General features: G+C 34.7%; 1 protein-coding gene across 2 annotated transcripts in view; it reads left to right on the top strand.

Annotated features, from left to right (window-relative positions):
* The window catches only part of LOC144476833 (uncharacterized), a 215012-nt gene that overhangs the window by 86520 nt on the left and 109672 nt on the right, over nucleotides 1-18820 (top strand). The window contains exon 2 of one of the 2 annotated variants that reach the window (XM_078194102.1): nucleotides 13885-13952. The exons of the other annotated variant lie outside the window; for it this stretch is intronic. The gene's annotated coding sequence lies outside the window, so the exon portion shown is untranslated. The remainder of the gene's footprint in view (nucleotides 1-13884; nucleotides 13953-18820) is intronic. 2 annotated transcript variants of the gene reach the window in all.

The following is an 18820-nucleotide window of genomic DNA, read 5'->3' as shown; positions in this document are numbered from 1 at the left end:
GAATCTTTATGCATTTTATTAACTATAAAAAATATAAATTAAATGGAAATGTCTTTCTTTTTTTATTAGCAGAAATATGTTTAAAATAATGAAATAGTGGCTTTGAATTCTTCTGATATTGGTAACGTCATTTGAAAAAAGAATTTATTCGTGATTAAATATTTAAAAACTCTGCAAATGATAATTTATACATGTAGGTTTTTTGAAAGTGAATTCTGGAATGATTAACAAATTGCTATAAATAGCTTTGACAGCAGCATTTCTGTATAAATGAGTGATAATTCGGTTTATTAACAGAGTCGGCATCAATTTATATTAATTATTTGCGCGCATATCATTAAAATAAGTAATCATCGCGTATGAACGAAACAATCATATATTACATGATGATGATAATTGATTTTGAATCAATTATTACAGTTTATCAGAGCCTCAGTTGTTTACAAGTATCAAACAAAACTGCAGACAGAGCTCGCGGAACGGTGACAGATTGTTTAAAAAGAACCTAAAGGAAAAAGTACTAACTAGCGAGTGCGAGTTTGATATATGTACGACAGAAACGAGTTGAACAAGTATAAAACAGTAGAAACGAGTTGAACAAATATAAAACAGTAGAAACAATTAAAGAATTTAAAAATACCGCTGTACTATTCTCAACTCACTGAAGCGGTTGTGAAACGAAATAAATGTCTGTCTAGCTCAAGTATCTTGCTGTCGGGGCAGGGAATTTTTATTTTTCTTTAGAAATCCGCTATCTAGAGATTAAATGATAAAAATGAATAAGTAATACGCTAAAAAAGATTTCAGTATATTATATCGCTATTTTTAACTGATCGCAATTTACTTGGAATATTTTGCACGAAGATCCATAGTATGTATAATGTGTGTATATTACATAAAATGACTCAAAATTGATTCAAAATTGGCTCAAAATGAACTCAAAATTAACACGAAATTAATTCAAAATTATCATATGAAAATTAGTTAAACCTTTAGCGATACCCTAAGGATTTTTGTACAAAATAAAAATTGGCTGCACTTATTGCAAGAATCTTTTTATAAGTTGAAAATAGTACATTGATATTGGTAAATTTTTATAACTTCCATACAGGTTCATTCTTGCTGAAAATATATATAATCTATAGTTTAGTGATAGTATATAGCAGCAAGACCCCAGTTGTTTTACTGGTCCCGTAATAAACGAAAATAAATAATGTGTAATTCTTAGAGCGCATATTTTATAATAAAACGTTTAATAATCCCCTACTAGCACAGTTAAGTAATTAAAGTTCCTCAAATCGCGTGATACTTTCTGAAAAGTGTATAAAAGCAGAGGTGCAATTACTACATGATGAACCATCGTTGGTTTCAGGGACTCTTAAATATTTAACGCATCCGGAAACGCTTGCTAATATAAAGTTACCATACGGTTCTCTCATTCTACACCATGAACGCAAATTGTACCATAAAGACTGCCAAAGTTTAATGGTCGTTGCTGCGCAGCGATTAAAATTGTGTCACATTTCTACTCCGCGTATCTCTCTTGATACAAATACCAGCGACATAGAGCGCGAAATGATTTCACGGAACGTCGTAAAACTTTATGAAACCGGAGAGAGAACCGAATATCCGCAGTAATTTTAGTTCGCGGGTCGCGCAAGCGGCTCGAAATGAAAAAAAAAAGAAATATAATGAACCGAAATAACGCGCTTCGAATCCACCCGTTCCTTTCCACAAAAATATCGATCTCCATTTTTTAGTTTGTTGTGCCATTGCGCAATTTCGAGGAGTAACATTTTCCTATACCTTCCGGTTAACGAAGCACATATTTCCGAGCTTCAAGGCCCTTGTCAACCCCCTTCAAAACAGACGATTGCTAACGGAGAAAAATGGGCAAATTTTTTCCAAAAAACTGTCTCTCATGGTGCTTTCATCAAACTCGACATATCCGGGCTGGAAATGTTCACTTGATAGTCCCGATGAGGATTTGATTGAAGGATTCCATCAGTGCTTTTCAACACCGCCAAATATTCGTTTTTGTTTGTAATTCTCGCTGTCAGAATGAAAAATCGTAACCAGACTGCGGATCTTCGCGCAAAATAAAAAAGTTGTCTGAAGGATTTCATAAAACGCAGCTCATTGAAATCTTTTCTTTAAACAGGTTTAGACATTGAAAATAATGGTAAACTCTTTTTATCGCTGTACTGTTCCGTGTTTCTGTTCACAATTTTTCTTATAAATGTGTAAAGTCTGAAATCTAAACGTGAAAGACAGTAACGTTATTATAAAAATTGTTAGTTTTCTGTGTTCGACATATTTATCATTTAGTCAGAAACAAACGTTTAGAGGAAACGTTGTATTTTGACACTATATTTTTAGAAACTTGGAATATTATATTTTATCGTAATTTTCAGAAATACTCGTATAAAATTATCTAGAAACGATTGCAACATTTTCACGAAACATTAAATTACTGGATGAAACAATTTGGAGAAAACTTGTTCTGATACCGACTATAATAAATGAGATCTTGTAGACAATGAAGCAGTCATCCGATACTGACAATGGAGATGAAAGATTTTAAAGTTTACGTGAAAAAGATAGAGTCTCAATTTTCTATAATTATCATTATTATTGTCGTTTAGTTCATGATCCATTCTCACTGATAAAATAGGAAAATATATTAAAAACGCGTAAATTTATATATTTTATATAAAAATCCAGTTATTTGGACCACCCAAAATACGTACGCATATTTCACCATATATTTATTCATTTTAACGTATTTATATATTTTTCAAATATATTATATATTTATTATATTATATATTTATTTATATATTTATTATATTATATATTTATTTATATATTTATTATATTATATTATATATTTTCAATTATATATTTCAAAGTTCCAGTGTTAATTACACACGTATATGAGAATTTTAAATACACGTGAAATGGTTATCTCTACCTTACATCACGGTGCTATTTGCTCTAACCGGGTACAATTTTATCAGGCTTGCTGCACCGCACTGTCTGGTTCAATCTACAGCACAATCAAATTTCATATGCGTCGAGTTGATAAAGTTCGTAGACAATTTGGGCCAGCGTGTACCCGTGGAGCGCAGAGTTCACTTCAAAGATTGAATGTTCTAGGAAGTCGTAGAAAATTCCGGATACAATTACTCGGGGGGCGAAACCTCTCTTCGATTTCTTCCATTCGAGGCAATTATAATTAGCGCCGGGTTTACGAACGACGGCGCTGGAATCGATACAGATTTCGCCATGGGTACAGGAATCGTGCCGTGAAATTACTCGTAATATTTCATCGAGTGCACTCGCCTGGTTCTTCCTGGAAGACCGAGCGCAAAAGTAGCAGATACGGGGGTCTTGATTCTCAGTCCACTCAGACCCTTTTCTGCGTTTTCGTTCCAGCAATTGGAGATTAAAGGCAGCGCCGACCGAATGAAATTTCACGACGCAATAAGCTGTCTCGGGAAATGTCTCCGGGTATATCGAAAAGAACAGCCACGGATGGTGGTGGTGGTGGTGGGAATCAAATTTCTGGGCGATTTCAAAGAAATTCAAAGGCTGAGACTGTTCGTCGCGAACATTTACATTTCAAAGCTGGTCAAGAAGTTCGAACCGGCAATGCGGGACCATTTTAAACGTACCGTCGAGTAATTAACGTTAAACTTACCGAGCCGACAAATGGCCAGTTTCCTATTCTTTGTTTTAATACAAATGGGACAACTATTTGGGAGCAGATAACAAAAATTAGTATTTTTAATATAAGCATTCATATTATTGTCAATAAGTTTCTCGAGTGGTTGCTTCAGTGTCTTAATAAGCGCACTTATAAGAGCATAAATATAAAAATCAATTTACAGTGCTGAAATAACAATTACGCATGAAAATATTACTTCGTTAAATCGCATAAAATCTAGAAATCTCGAACCGAGAAACCGTATTCATTACCAACTTCCTTCTCTTTCATAAGAAAAGCAGAGGATAGCATGTGAGCTTTTTACTCGCTGAAATAACCATAATGGTTCCGTGTGTAGATACATAAATCATTGCGACTGGTATGATCTCGTGCTGTCTGCTGAATCACCAGCATTAATAATTGACAATATTTCGAGAGTCAGCGTACCATAATCTTCCTCTGTTGGAACTGGTAGGAACTGCCCCCGTTTGCGAAGTAAAGTAACCGTACAAAGAAGTCATTGCTGGGAGATTGCAAAAATGAATGGAGATAGAATAGAGTGCAGTAAATTTTCGCGAAATCTTGTCGATGTTCATTTTTTATGAAGCAATTACTCGTTTGCAATATTGGAAACGAGAAGCTTGGGAAATTGTATGCAATTGTGATGTCTTTGCGGTGTTCTATTTGATTAAACCGCATAAAGTAAAGTGTAAATAATTGCTGACTCCGTGTAATTTTTACATTGTTTATGATATTAAAAACTTAAGTAGCTAAACATCATATTTGTATATTTCTATATTAGAAGGAATAGAAAATAGAAATGTGCAAATATTGAGGTAAAAAACATAAAAAGACATGATATTTGTATATTTTTATATTAGAAATAATAAAAAATAAAAATATACATACAATTGATACTGTAAGTAGCGAAAATAAATCCTAAAAATTCATAGAAAAACACAATAATTTAACTATCGAATGTGAAACTATTGTAGGTAATTAAAATAAATCGTAATAAAACGTTAAAAATTCTAATATTTTAGTGAAATTCAATTCTTTCGAATATATTACAACAGAAATGAATTTTGTAAAAACATTCGTCCAAACTAATCGAACTTTTAGACCATTGACTTGTACGATGAGTTATCTCTGCGATTCTCCTAAAATTAGATGAATATGCTGTATAAAATATTTGTCCACAGCAATGGTCACATTTCTTTAAACAGGATTGTTCTAATATTCAATTCATTTGACGGAATCCTTGTTTGACAACCTGCTCTATGACATAGACTTCTTTCATGATGAGAGCTGCAAACCGCATCGATGAATAATGTATTTTGAATTAACCGTGCACCCAAGTCAATAGGATAACGAGATCAGTGTTCCGTAGACGGACGAACCCATTCGATCGAGTTTAATCAATTCCCTATGTTACAGTGAATAACCCCGTGTTAGTTGAACTGCACCTATAATTTCACAATCGGTTATGTCTAATTCGTTGCATATTACATTTTAACGAATTGTCGTTAATTTGATCCTGTGGTCATCCAAAGTCAGTTAACATATTAAAAACTGTGTATTATAAATTCTATTATATTTCATAACACAATAACATCGTTCAAATAAATTTTTAATCTGCGCATACACTATATGTAAGACACGTATCAGACCAAGAAGACGACTACAAAAGTGTTAATCGATTAATTTCTGAATCGTTGGATTATCTCGAACGCGCATCAAAATTGGTGCATTGTGTTTAACTAAGTTCCATTGTTAGCTATTAATCATAGTCGATAGCTCTGAACACGTTTGATCAGCTTATTTAATATTACTTACAGCCTGATAACAGAATTGCTGATTTGATCCATTTACACAACATTAGAACGCATAGGACGGATGATACATACAAATTACAATGGTACATGTTCGTATAATTTAGGTAAGTGATAATCATTCTTTGACACCAGAGTTGAACATCCCACGAATTGTTTCAAATAAATATCTATTTAAGATAATTATCCGATTGAATTCCTTTTCGTTGAAAATTTTATTCGAATAATGATTATTTATTCATTATTTTATCTATTTAGTTAAAGAATTCTTTATTCGAATAAGTTATTCTAATAGAGATTGTAAAATTATATAAACAATGATACGAATAATTCTTTACTATATTTGTTTTTACTTAATTTTATAAGAATATACTTATACGAATACATTCGGTTCAATTTCAACGATTTATGCTATTATAAATTGTTGATGCCTTTCTTTGCAGTAAACAGATTATTTATTAAGATTTTTAAATCTTCATAAAGATTCATCTCGTCATAAGATTTTTCAATCTTACTCGGATCATTTGATTAGCTATTTATTGGATAATGACGAATAAAATTATACTCGCTAATGCTTTATTTCTTATCCGACGTTAGTATAAAATTTCACCTAATTTTCTCCGAGGCATAATTATTAAAATACTGCGGCTAAGTTATAGTTTAATTCGTGTGCTTGGAAATCAGTGGATATTAGAAAACTACAAGTAATAACTTATTCTTACTTACAGTTTATAAAATCCACTGATCTTCAATTTTTTTTCCACATAACATAACATCGCATTTACATTGATTTTACGTTCTATGTTCTACAATGTATATCCACTGTGTGTCGATAAGGTTCGGACCAGATTAAATCGATTTTTCATGCGATAAACTTTGCGCCGGGAACTTTAAAGCGAGGTGGGGGCGTGTGCGGTTTTCTGTGTTCTTTGCGAGGTTAATGGCGGATTCAGTAAAAAAAGGCCGAAACATCGTGCTTCAGTCTCCTGATGCTTTTATTTTTTTCATGTAGTTAGGCGGCCGCCATGTGCTGTATCCCGAGTGTCGAGCCATAACGTTAACTCACCTGGTCCTAGTCCCTAGTTTAACGACTACACTCCTTCGGGAGTACGCGGCAGCATTTTCGTAACTCAAAGGAGACCAGACCTTATTCTCGATTGTAATTCCGGCCGGTGCGGTGGCTCCCGTAAAATTTTTACTGCATATAAAGGGATAATTTTTCAAATTACGGAACTCGTCCACTTCCCGCAGGAGGCATTGCTCGTAACGAGAGACGCAGGTCCTCTGCGACAGGTGCCAATGCCATCACCTACACTGTATTTCACAGCTTTCAAATTATATCCCACTCGACAAATATTTTATTAATAGTCTTTTTTTTTTTAATAGGTTTTACAGTGTTTCGTTAAACAATTCAAGAGTATTTGTAGAAAACAGTGTATCGTTTTTACTTGTAACCAAGATTGCAATAGCTTGGAAACATAACGAAGTTTTTTACTTTTTAAAACAATAATGTACGACTTTGTGAAGAAATAATTGTTTTAAGGAAAAAGCCTGTGTATGTGCCAGGTGTTATTTTCCATGAAATTTTTCACATCTTGGCCCCGTGAATTATTCCGATTCGTCGGACACATTTTCCAGCGTTACCGCCTATCCTGAACACGAAATAATGGCCGTCCGCGCGTCAGACGAGCCGTTGTTGCCGAGCAAAGTATTTTCGTGCTACAGGTGTGTCGTAGACTTGCTCGGTGCTTTTACGATGTCCTTCATGGCCCTGAACCGGTCGACCTCCTTTCCAACAATGTAATCCGATTGTTACGAATCACCCGTTACGAACATCCTGCGGCTAACCCGAAGACTAGTTTCCTCTGATCCGGCTCTTTGCTGGAACTACTCGTTTCGCCCCTGTCTACCCCCGTCCGAAAGAAGGGGGGATACGATTCCGTGCACGAACATGGCCGACTTCCACGAAACAGACGCCCACGCGTGCCATCGAGGGTGTCCAAAGGGTGGATTATTGTTTTCTGGGTCACGGCTAATTGGCTAACGGGCGTAATTACCGAGCGATGCGTCGGGAAGGAATCTTCCGGTGTCGGTGTCCAAACCGGTGCTCGCGTATATTACACACTGCGAAACAACTTCACCGGTCGTAGGCTGTTAATCACGGCATAGGTTACCTGGCTGTTCTGTTCAGAATTATAGCCGAGACTGGGTTAGCACTACGGATGGGTACAGTCGATATCGGAACGCTACAAGGTGGTTGTCCCAATTTTCCATCGTGTCCATTTATTATGTTGTCGAGGACGTTGTGTCGAATAACTTTTACACCTTGTCGGCCATTTTTAGTTTCTGAGATATTGAAAATTATATATTTCAAAAATGCACCTTTTTCGTGGTTATAATGTAAATATTCTAGCAAAGATGAAAACTCGAAAAATAAAATATTGTATTACGGATTCAAAGTCTGTTGGTACATTGCATAATTTTTTTATTGTTGATCCTTACGTGGATTTGGAGATTTAAACCACCTACTTGAAATGACTATTTAAACTTCGGTGTACGACTTTGCTCCGCCACTTTATTCAACTTTGAATGAAAAATGTACTTTAAAGTAATGCAAACTACACTCTTTTTTCTCACTTAAAACAACTAACAAAGGTTGTACACTAAGGTTCAAGAGGTCGTTGTAAAGAGACGTCTCCCATCTTCAAATTTATGATAGATTCGTCAAGAACAAAATTTTTTCTCGTTTTTGGTGCCCACTCAATCTTTAGCATTTTCGTTTTCTGTCCACCGTTTTATCTGAACGAGGAATTGAAAAAACAAAAATTTTAATTTTTGAAATGGGTCCATGTTTATTCTTGTATGATCCGCTTTTACCAGATTATAACAGTGCACATATTGACGAACTGTTGAAAATTTTATACGATCGCACAGCGGGTAAACGTTTGTAGAAAAATTGCGCTCTTGCCAGCATGAGGAGACTAATAAAAGCATCAGACGCGTTTTAACCGAATCACGGCTGGAGACAATTTCGGGAGATCCGAAGAACTGATTTGAAAAAATACTTTATGGCTACCGATCCGTAATTGGACGTGCTATCGCGTTATCTGCGGACATAACTTTGGCGCGAGCGTTCCATTTTCATCGGAATTTTTCTGCTTAAAATCGTCTGTATTTACTTCGGATCTGTTTGCCTTAAATGTTTACCAATCAGCGTGATTTTTGGTCCTGTCTGACTTAAGCTCTTGCGATTTTTCGGTAAAAGCTTTTACATTTTGGAAATGTACATTGCAACTTCATTTATCGACAATATATCGGAGAAAGTTACAAGTCTTTACAACATAAGATTCGTTTGTAATAAATTAATTGTGAGTTCTCGTAAGTTTGCTACTTTCTCATGCCAGAGATAAGCGAAATTTTGTTCGGCTAATGGAGAAAAGAAAAAACCCAAAATTAAAGACTGTCGAATAAATATCCAATCAAAGCAAATATTATTTCAATAAGAATTAATTGGAATAATATTTTATTTGTACAGAAATTTCTACAGAAAACAGTCGATTTGTATAAGAATTATTCGAATAAATAAACAGAAGAGTTCACGACAAACAATGAATAATTGTTGTTTGTATAAAATATTCTACTAAAGACTATTCATTCGGATAATTATCATAGACAAATATTTATTTATTCATATTTTACCTAAGTACCATTTCCGCATTTCTGTCTAATAACGTAAAGAATTTAAAATAATTTCCAATTCTCTTCCGTTAACAATGTGTACAGTTATTGGAAAAATGAGCACGCGTATGAAGCAAACTGTAAACGAAATTGTTGCTCCAACATTTACCAAAAATGTATTTAACGCGAACTGGAGAACGTAGTAAAAGGTTAGCATTTCCAATGTTATAATTAAAGTACCTTTACGAACGTATTGCGTTTCTGGCACAGTTATGTTTGCCGATATAATTTGCCTCCATTAATAATATGTACATAATTTTCGAACGATCTCTTCTGTTACACAACAATGGTTGCACAATTGAATTATTCACAGTCTTTGCACTTGTTTTTCGAATGAAATAAAACCAATTTATCAATACCGTATGTTTCCGGTTCGTTCGTGTGTTGTCGGTCTGGATTGGTATTGTTCGTTAAAAAATTGCAATCACAAGCAGGCTTTACATTAATAATTGAAATTATTCGCAAAGTACGACAATTATGTTTTGCCGTGGTCGATGCAATAATCGTTTCGAAGTCTGTTTGTAATGAATTAATCGAATCTCTTAGAATGCAATTAATTGTGGCCGTCGGAGCTTAAATACGATTACAAATGTCGAATCCAGTTTCTTTCTTTCTTTCCTCCTCGATTTCTTGAGGTGGAATCTCTTGGGGAGATTGTTTTCCTTGGATTTGCAACTTTTAATGCACAATTGCAATCTTAGCAATTACTAACAAACAGATTCCATCTGTATAACAGTTTATACAATAGCCATGCTTCTTTAAAAATTTGTATTGCTCCGGATTTTTACTACTTACTCTATGCGATAAAATAATGTACTAAAACATAAATAAAGCAGGAATTAATTTTCTTTCCTACAAGCATGATAATAATAATAATGATGATAATAATGCGGCAATTTTAAATATTTTTCTCCATATGTCATAATATTTACAAGCAATTTAGTACGTTACCATAGTTAAACTACGATTTCTTTTGAAAATTCTCTTGTTACTTATATTTACATTATTTTGTGCTGATATAAAAGAACCAATTAAAAGAGTGGCACAAAATATAATAATTAGAAAGTTTGTTAAAATTTTTTTATATGAATTCAGTGATACGAATTCTATGAAATATGAAAGATGCTCTATGTAACCTGAAACAAATCCCCCCCGAGCAACCTGTTACATAATTTGTGAGGAAGGAATTTGTTACAGAAAATTGTCAAACACTAACCCTAATGGACAACTTAAAATCACAATAATCGGTCTTTACTTCGCGGTAGGATCCATGTTTCGCGTGTGATATACCGACTGAATTCATATTACTTCCGATCTGTGTTCATAACTCTCCTCGCCCTTGCATCTAAATGAAGTATTAAACTATAATGACGCGACTATGCAAATAATGAGTGAGTGTTGCACGGAAATGATTGCCGTTGACACGGGAAACTAATAACGTTAATAAACGATTAATAGACGGATACACGGATAATTTTAAGAGACGGATACACGTTAATCAACCTTCACGAACTGCTCCCCGAAAAACTGCTCCGAGTATTGATTTTGTTGTTAACAAATTGTATGCCTCTAAATTATGTCTCTAGGAACTCGTACAAGTTTCATTGTAATTAATGTCTGATAAAATTCAACATATCACTGGTTAAGTAACATTAGTAATGTTTTTTAAAAGTAGGAATGCTTATTAAAATTAATAATTATGCAATAATCAGGCACTTGGAAGTATTTGATGGTTACAGTGTTTTATAATTACTTTTCCGACTAAAAAACTGTGCACATAGATATAATTGAGCTATTGACAGACATTGTTACACTATTTTTAAGTTATATCAATTATTAAATGCAACTTGCTTTTCTTAACATTAACTCTATTTTAATTTCACAGGTTCGCGGTACAGTAGTTATTAATAACGTGGTCAGAGTCGAATGATCGATTTTAATTCTGTAATGGCTAAAACAAGTTTTATTAAAAACGATTAAAAGATGTCCTTCAATCTCTTTGGTAAAAATAGTGTAAAACAGGAACGATTAAAAATTGTCCTTTATCATTTTCGGTAGAAATAATAAATTTTATACAATTGTAGCAAAAGTCAGTAAGTGAAGTACGAAAAGCTAAACGCATTTTTAAAATTAACGAATACTATTCTTAACTTATTAAAATCATTCCGGTATAACAAAGAGTGATTATGTAATCCCTAGTACCTCGAAATCGTTCAGCCAAGAAATACGTTATCAATGGACCGTTGTCGACTCTCTTAATTCACGCCAACAATTCATATTTTGCATAAACATCCGCGAGTCTACTTGTCAATCACGAAGCCCAACGAAGTTAAATGTTACAGAGAGCATTTTCGAGTGGCGGGCAGATTGGCGATTAATTTTCCAGGGAAGGAATTAATGGAATGTAATCGATCCGCTGACATAAGCCGGTAGACTAGGACGAAGTTATTAAAGTAACGAAAACTTTCGGGACAGCATGCGTTCGGGTTGCACTTATCTCTTAGACGATTATCGAGCGCAAACAGGGAGAGCGGAGCGCCTGCGTCCCGAAAGAGATTAACGCAAGCTTAATTGCTTCGATTGTAGTGTTAATGCGAGTCACGAAAATCCCGCGGCTTAATTACCAGCAGTTCGGAACCGCATGCTACCAACATGCCGCGAACGAACTGAATGCAATACGGGATTGCAATTAACGTTCGAGTCAACCGGCGTATTTCGAAATAAGAAAATCGAAGGCGAACACCTTAATGGGGTCTAACGAGCTGATTCCAGGAGATTCGAACCAGCTGCCGTGCACGAAATCGAAAACATCTTTATGCATGTCTAACACGCTTAGAAGAAACTCTTTTCATATCTGTTCATTTTGCTAATTGCTGCTAGATAAAATTCCAGTGAAATAGTTTTAATACGGAACGAGGTATCATTAACAGCGTTGATACAATACTGGTTTCTAAACGATAAAGAATTTTTTTGGTCGCTTAGAAATTATTTATGCGCCTATGTGTTTGTGATATGGGATATTGTAATTAGATTTTCGAGTAATTTATTGCTCATTCCTTTTCCATAATTACCCGCCCTGTTGCATCGCTTGTTTATGCTATCGACAAATATGCAAATATTAATCGGGACAAATATCGAATATATAATTATTACTTCGTTGCTGTTAATTTTTAATTCCACGATAAACAATGTTTCGCGAATTTATACCAAATCGTAAGCATGATCTATAAATGAAAAGTGTCCGAGGCAGATATAAGGAAATGCTTCCGATGAATAAAATGCAACTTCTCTTGCTTAAGAGCTTGAACAGCGATGTAATAAATGCAAATAAAGTATACGAAATTTCAAGATTAATTTATGTGTTCGGTATTATAAAATTGTAAATGTTCAACAACTTTCGCGCGAGTAAAAGGTTGAATTTTCTATAATATTGGATTTTCGTAGGGCAACTTACAAATAGCGATCGTTTCATGAAATATTCATTGTTGATTGCCTTTCTTTTGTTTGCAACGCGCGTTCAATCGATTGGTAAAGTTCCGTTCGATTACGAACAAGTATACGATTATACAAAACCGCGAATGTATTAAACGATTTCCGGTGGTATATGCGAAACCGTGCTATCGCGGGAGTGTACATTAAGCTAAAAGTTCGCGAAAGTTTTACATATCGCGGACCACTGAAAAGTTGTTAGACCAACTGCGGCTTGTTAGAACCCTAAACCGTAATTGGCTCAATGTATTTGTATTGAAGTGGTCTCTGCTTAACAAGCTGCAAAATAAAGTCAGTCTGAATAATACTTGAAGTGGTTCTCAGGATAGGGATTCACTTCTACGTAACTAGTTCTCAGCTATCGTTTTTTGATTCACTATTTCGTCACATGATAATAATAGTGACAAAAACTCAATTTTTGGCAACCATTTGAATTCGATCTATTTCTAAAGTTCATTGCATTTTTATAGATATTTAGTCTTCACTTTTCACTCCTTTTAAATACAATTATAAATGAAAATATAAAACGAAACTAATCTACAATAAATTTCCTATTTTATTTCGCTTTATTTTTTTAATATTCTTTTAACTCGTAATTATCTTCATTATATTGTTTACCTACGTTTTCTTAACATCATCACTCATTTTCCTTGCTATGTTTGTCACTAGTCTATCAATTGCATTCGGTTCAATTACTCTGACTGTACACTTCGTTATTGTAGACCCGAAGAACGGTTTTCGACAATCGATTTGCAAACTTGTTGAAACGAACAAAATTTAAATTAAACAAGTTTCTTGTCTCAGTAATTAAATGCTTTCTCCTATAAAATAGAATTACTAGGTATAGTTACAAGAGTTGTAACTATCGCAGAATTCATTTGCTCACCTCTGCTTCCAAAATAATTTTTATTTAACAATGTCCGCTAATGATTTTATGAAATTTCATCTTAATACGTTTATATATTACGTTGATACCGTACACCTATTATCATCCGTCTAAAACCAGCTCGAAACCGCAGAGGTGGTCAAGATGATTTAATACCGATACACCTGCGTTACATTCTATCGTTTCACCTGGACGTAGTAACTTGACCTCCGTCATATATTTTGTTCCAGGTACGTATCGCGCTTCGCCGAATCCTTCATAGTACCTTGTTAATTGGCCACTACACGACAACGGTTCGGTAAGTAACAGAGTGTATACTTTACATCTGTCCGTGGACTGTACAAGTACGATAAGATGACGTTATGTTTGCGATTGAAAATGGTGGATTCGATAAGAAGTAGACGTCTTGCAAAAATTTCATCAAACACGAACCTGCTTTCCGAAGCAAAGAGATTCAAACATTCTGTGTACCAATTAATAATTAGGTACTAACTAGTGCTCTTTGAAGAGCAGTCCACTATTAAAGAGTCTCGACTTCTTAATTTTCTTGGTAACAAATATTGCATTTTTGCCTGCATTGCTAGTTGGAAATATGCACTGCAGTGGAATCGTTTATGATCACTGTGGTCAACTTTTCGATCATTAGTGATATAATTAGACTGTAGATTTTATGTATTTCTGCAATTGTAGGTTGCTTAGATAAAAAGCAATAAAATCATTTGAAAAATTTAAAGGTGCTGTCGCATTGGATAATCAAGATTATTAAGCCATGTAATAAATGCTGTGATAGTTGTAGCATCTTGCATATAGTGTACACAATATTTAGTTTTCATAAAAATCTGCAGTCTAGTAATAATAAATAAATAAATAAATATATATATATATATATATATATATATATATATTTATATTATGATATAATATATTAAAATATGTTACAATCGGAAAAATAAAAATAAAATATTTTCTAAATAACTAATGGTGCATAAAACTAGATACACTAGATCATGCATCATCCGGTACCATTTAGGTTTGTCTGACAAACATCCCCATCTTAAATCGTTTAAGTGCTATGACCGGTCCCAGTCGTGTAAAACAATCTCATTTGCAGCTTCACTAAAGTAAACTTTATTTATATCTTACGCTAACTCGGCTGATCTGTAAGACACACAGATTAAGCGTTGTGGCATTTGAAAAGTAAACGTTTCCCGTACGAGCTCGCTTAAAAGGATTCAAGAAATCTCGAAACTGCAAGTCACGAGACTGTTGGCCGTTCGAATTTTTCTTTCGCCGAACGAACTAACGTGCGCGAATATTCGCCCCGTGTCACAACGGCGATCGCACAATCGAGCCGAGGTGTTGAGGAAAGTCGGTGAACGTCGAGAGCCGAATAATTTAAAAGTTTCGAGCGCTTGTTACGCTTTCGAATACGAAAGTGGAATCGCGACGGGCAGCGCGACAATGAGTGAGGGCCTCGCCGCTTCTGTGAATCTTATTTCGCGACAATTAACGGCCCCGGAATGGAATAACTTTGGCAAACGTAATAAAATTTTAACTTCCGTTGCACACGGTTCCTAGCACATAATGTTCGCTCACGGCTGTTGATGATCTCAGGTCTGCTATCGAGTCTAAAATCGTTTAAGTATTCGCTCGTTAAAAATATGTTATACTCCGTTATAATATTATTTGCTCGATTTGTGGCTGTTCGTAAAATTCAGTTCACGAAATTGTAGAATTTTTCTTTTCTTCGTGAAAAAATGTATACTGTTGCTACGGTAATCTCATTAGCGCTGCAGTTTCTGTGCCAAGATATGGCGCCAAGAATACTTTCATATTAAATAGAGATTTTTGTGAACTTTTATTCTACGTCGAAGAACCGTTGGTTTTACAATTTATCATTTTGCAGATTGGGTAAATACGGTTAGCCAAATTATCTCTAGTCAAATTGAAAATCACTCTGGATTGCTTATGAAGATATCGATCATGTTCTCAGATATTGCTGATTACTAAAAAATAGATATTTATTTAAATACAAATTGTTTGCCTCTGTTGTAGAAAATAGAAGTAACATAAAACTTGCATTCTTTCCTTAATAATTTTAAGAAGTCGAAAATAATATATTGACATTATTAAGTGTTTGGAATATTTTTATTGTTTGACATCACAAGTACTCAGTTTTTGGATAAATGTATGAAATTCACTGTCTTCTCATTATATTTTATTAATAGGTAAGGAATCACCATTTCTTCCTTCTAGAATTATAAATTCAAGTTTCTAAGATAGTTGCAAAGTTTTGGTTTAATATCATCGTTAAAATTTATTATTGCATTACATTGCTCATACTGTGATATATTTTAATTTTTTCATCTTTCGCATTATACTTCATATATTATCAACTTCTAACCTTTAAATAATAAATTACATCTCCATATCAGTGTCTTGTAGACCTACATCTTCGTTGCATTTTATCGACGTTTACAGTAATAATAAGCTTATTCTCCATGAACTTTCCGGTCGACGGTGTTGATCAGTGTGCAGTCTAGCATTTTTTGCCTTCGATCTAGGACAAAAAATAAAACGGAGCTTTTTTCCATAATAGAAGTACGCGTCGTATAAACCGAAATTCTATGTAAAAACAGCAAAAAGAAAAAAATATATTTTGCGGCTCCGGAAACGAAGCAGCAATTTTTATCGAAATAAAATTTCACGCAAAATTCACAGCCCTTTGTTTTGCGGTGGCGCGTATTATCGTTCTTTTTTACATTTTGTTATTAACCTAACGGGAACCATTCGCGATGATATTTATAAGAGTTCCGGTATGTGCAATTTTATTCCATAAATATAATTTGTTGCACGGCGTGCTGCAGTCGACAGTATAACGGCTCGGTAGCGTGCGTCGCGATGTTGCAAATGGCACCCGAGCGGTAACGATTCTTCTGCGCAGGAGAGTCCTACTAATTATCGGGCCCTTAGTAAACACGATGCTGCGATGCGATCATTGAGCTGTAATTACGCGTTACGTAATTGTCACCCCCGGTGTCGGGGAACATCGTCGCGAGTCGTCAACTAATAGCAGTTAATTATTATTAACACCTGGAGACGGAATTTGCGCGCAGTCGCAATACCTCTGGGATTAGCAACGCCTGTGCCACATTATCCATTCGTAAAATCTTCGCCCGTTTCGCATGCGAGTTTCATTACTTGCAATTCGCAAAAAAATCGACGTGTTGCATCTTTTATCACGTTCTTCTATACTGCGCTAATCGTGTACCTTTGATTGCTTTCGATTATGTTCTTTTGTGAATTGAATTTCCCATAAAATTCCACACTCTGTAAACTAACTTAATTCTCCAATTTCTATCGTCTATTGCAAAAATATTAGGGCTTTTTTCTCAATAACTTTTTCTAAGTTAAACTAGACGACTTAAATTTGTTTCTCAGATGAAAAAGATGACACCTTTTAACTTTTAACTTTTCACATTCATCTTTTTGAAAATTATGGTCACATCATATTCACTCTTTTACTCTGAAAATTCATCTTTTTCAAATTAAATTCACCTTTACTCAAATCATATTCACCATTTTGCAAATCAAATTCACTGTTTTCGTCAAATTCTTCTAGCTTGATTTTTAAAGTTTCCTAATATAAATCAATTCCAATGTAGATTTATTCTTTTGCAATTTATTATGCTGAAGTTTTCAGTTTTATGGTACAGCATAAAATTCTGTGAAGATCGATCAGTCAATGTCGAACGCTAAATTGAATCGATAAATTTGTATAAAATCACATCTACCGTAAATGTATAATAAAGTTACTGTATCTTTAATGTGAGAGAGCTATGGGAAACATTACGCCACGTAATATAAGAACATTCTCATTCACTAGCAGGTGTTCAATCTATCCGATAAACAATATTGCTGTATATTGAAAATTTCGCACTATACCAAAAACACTTGTAGCCCGCGGCAACTCAAGCGGAAGCTAGACACCTGAAGATGCGCATCCAGAATAAACGAGTAACGAATGCGATTTATATACAGAAACGACAGTCGCACCCCTCTGGACCGCATGTCGGTCAATGCTCTTTTTGCTTTTTGTAGCGCATCGGCTTCGAGATTACAGTAGACACACGTTTACGGAGTAATAAGACAGGCTGTAACAAAATCGAATGGCCAGGCCAGTCTGTCCATGACAGCGCTGCAGAACAAGATAGCAGAGTCTTGCCAAGCGAGACATTCCAGCACTTATCTATCCGCTTAACTCTTCAGCTCTGTCGAGCTTGAAATGTCGGAATAACGTGTCCCTATAAAGTACCTACGTATCCGCGCCATCTTGCAGCCTGCAGTAGTGTGGCCAACAAACTGCGATAAGCCCGACGTCGGGAATTATCTCGCAGACATGCGTAGTTTGCTGTGACCCCGCGTAATAGAGTCACAAGTTCATCAAGCTCTATGCTCAATCGCGATGCTAGGCTGCACGAAGTCCTCCAAACGACTTCAAGGATCAAAGAAACTAGAATTAATAGACTGCGAATCTTCATGCAAGCTGAGAGTTGTCTCCGTCGATTATAAGAAACAGAAATTACGTAGAAATTTTATTTACTGTTAAATAATTTTAATTTAGACCAACTTGGTACTTTGCTATATTAAAATTCTTTTTCCTCTTCTCACTATTTAAAGGTACACCCTTTTATCATTAGACGTTGAATTTTATGCTACAAAAATTAACAGACCACGTTAAAAATAGCAAAAGTATATGAACAGTTTTAAATTATAATAATCGATGCCTATGTGTTAATGAAATAATGAGTTAACGAAAGAATAGTTTTCATGAAATAACGTGGATGTTGGAAAACTATTTGTCTCTGCTGGAAGTTTGTTCAAAAAAACTCTACAGTAACGATAATTTTACTATATTTTATAATGTATCTCCCGATGTTTTCATCACTATAAACAAATGTTGTGCATATTAGCTAATTAGAATATACAAGCCGACGCGTCGCTGTACCGTAAAAAACTTGTCATCAGAAAATCCGCTTCTATTTTCATTTCACGCCTGCTACGGTACACTCTACGGTTTGCTTAGTATGCAATGAGGTAGGATACGACGCGTCAGGTAATGCTAGTTAATTATCATTAACGTGCGCCATAATGCGTGCATGAATG

Source organism: Augochlora pura, chromosome 11, assembly GCF_028453695.1.
Source record: "Augochlora pura isolate Apur16 chromosome 11, APUR_v2.2.1, whole genome shotgun sequence".
In the NCBI taxonomy this organism is placed as follows: Eukaryota; Metazoa; Arthropoda; class Insecta; order Hymenoptera; family Halictidae; genus Augochlora; species Augochlora pura.
This window is presented reverse-complemented; position numbering and strand designations above follow the sequence as displayed.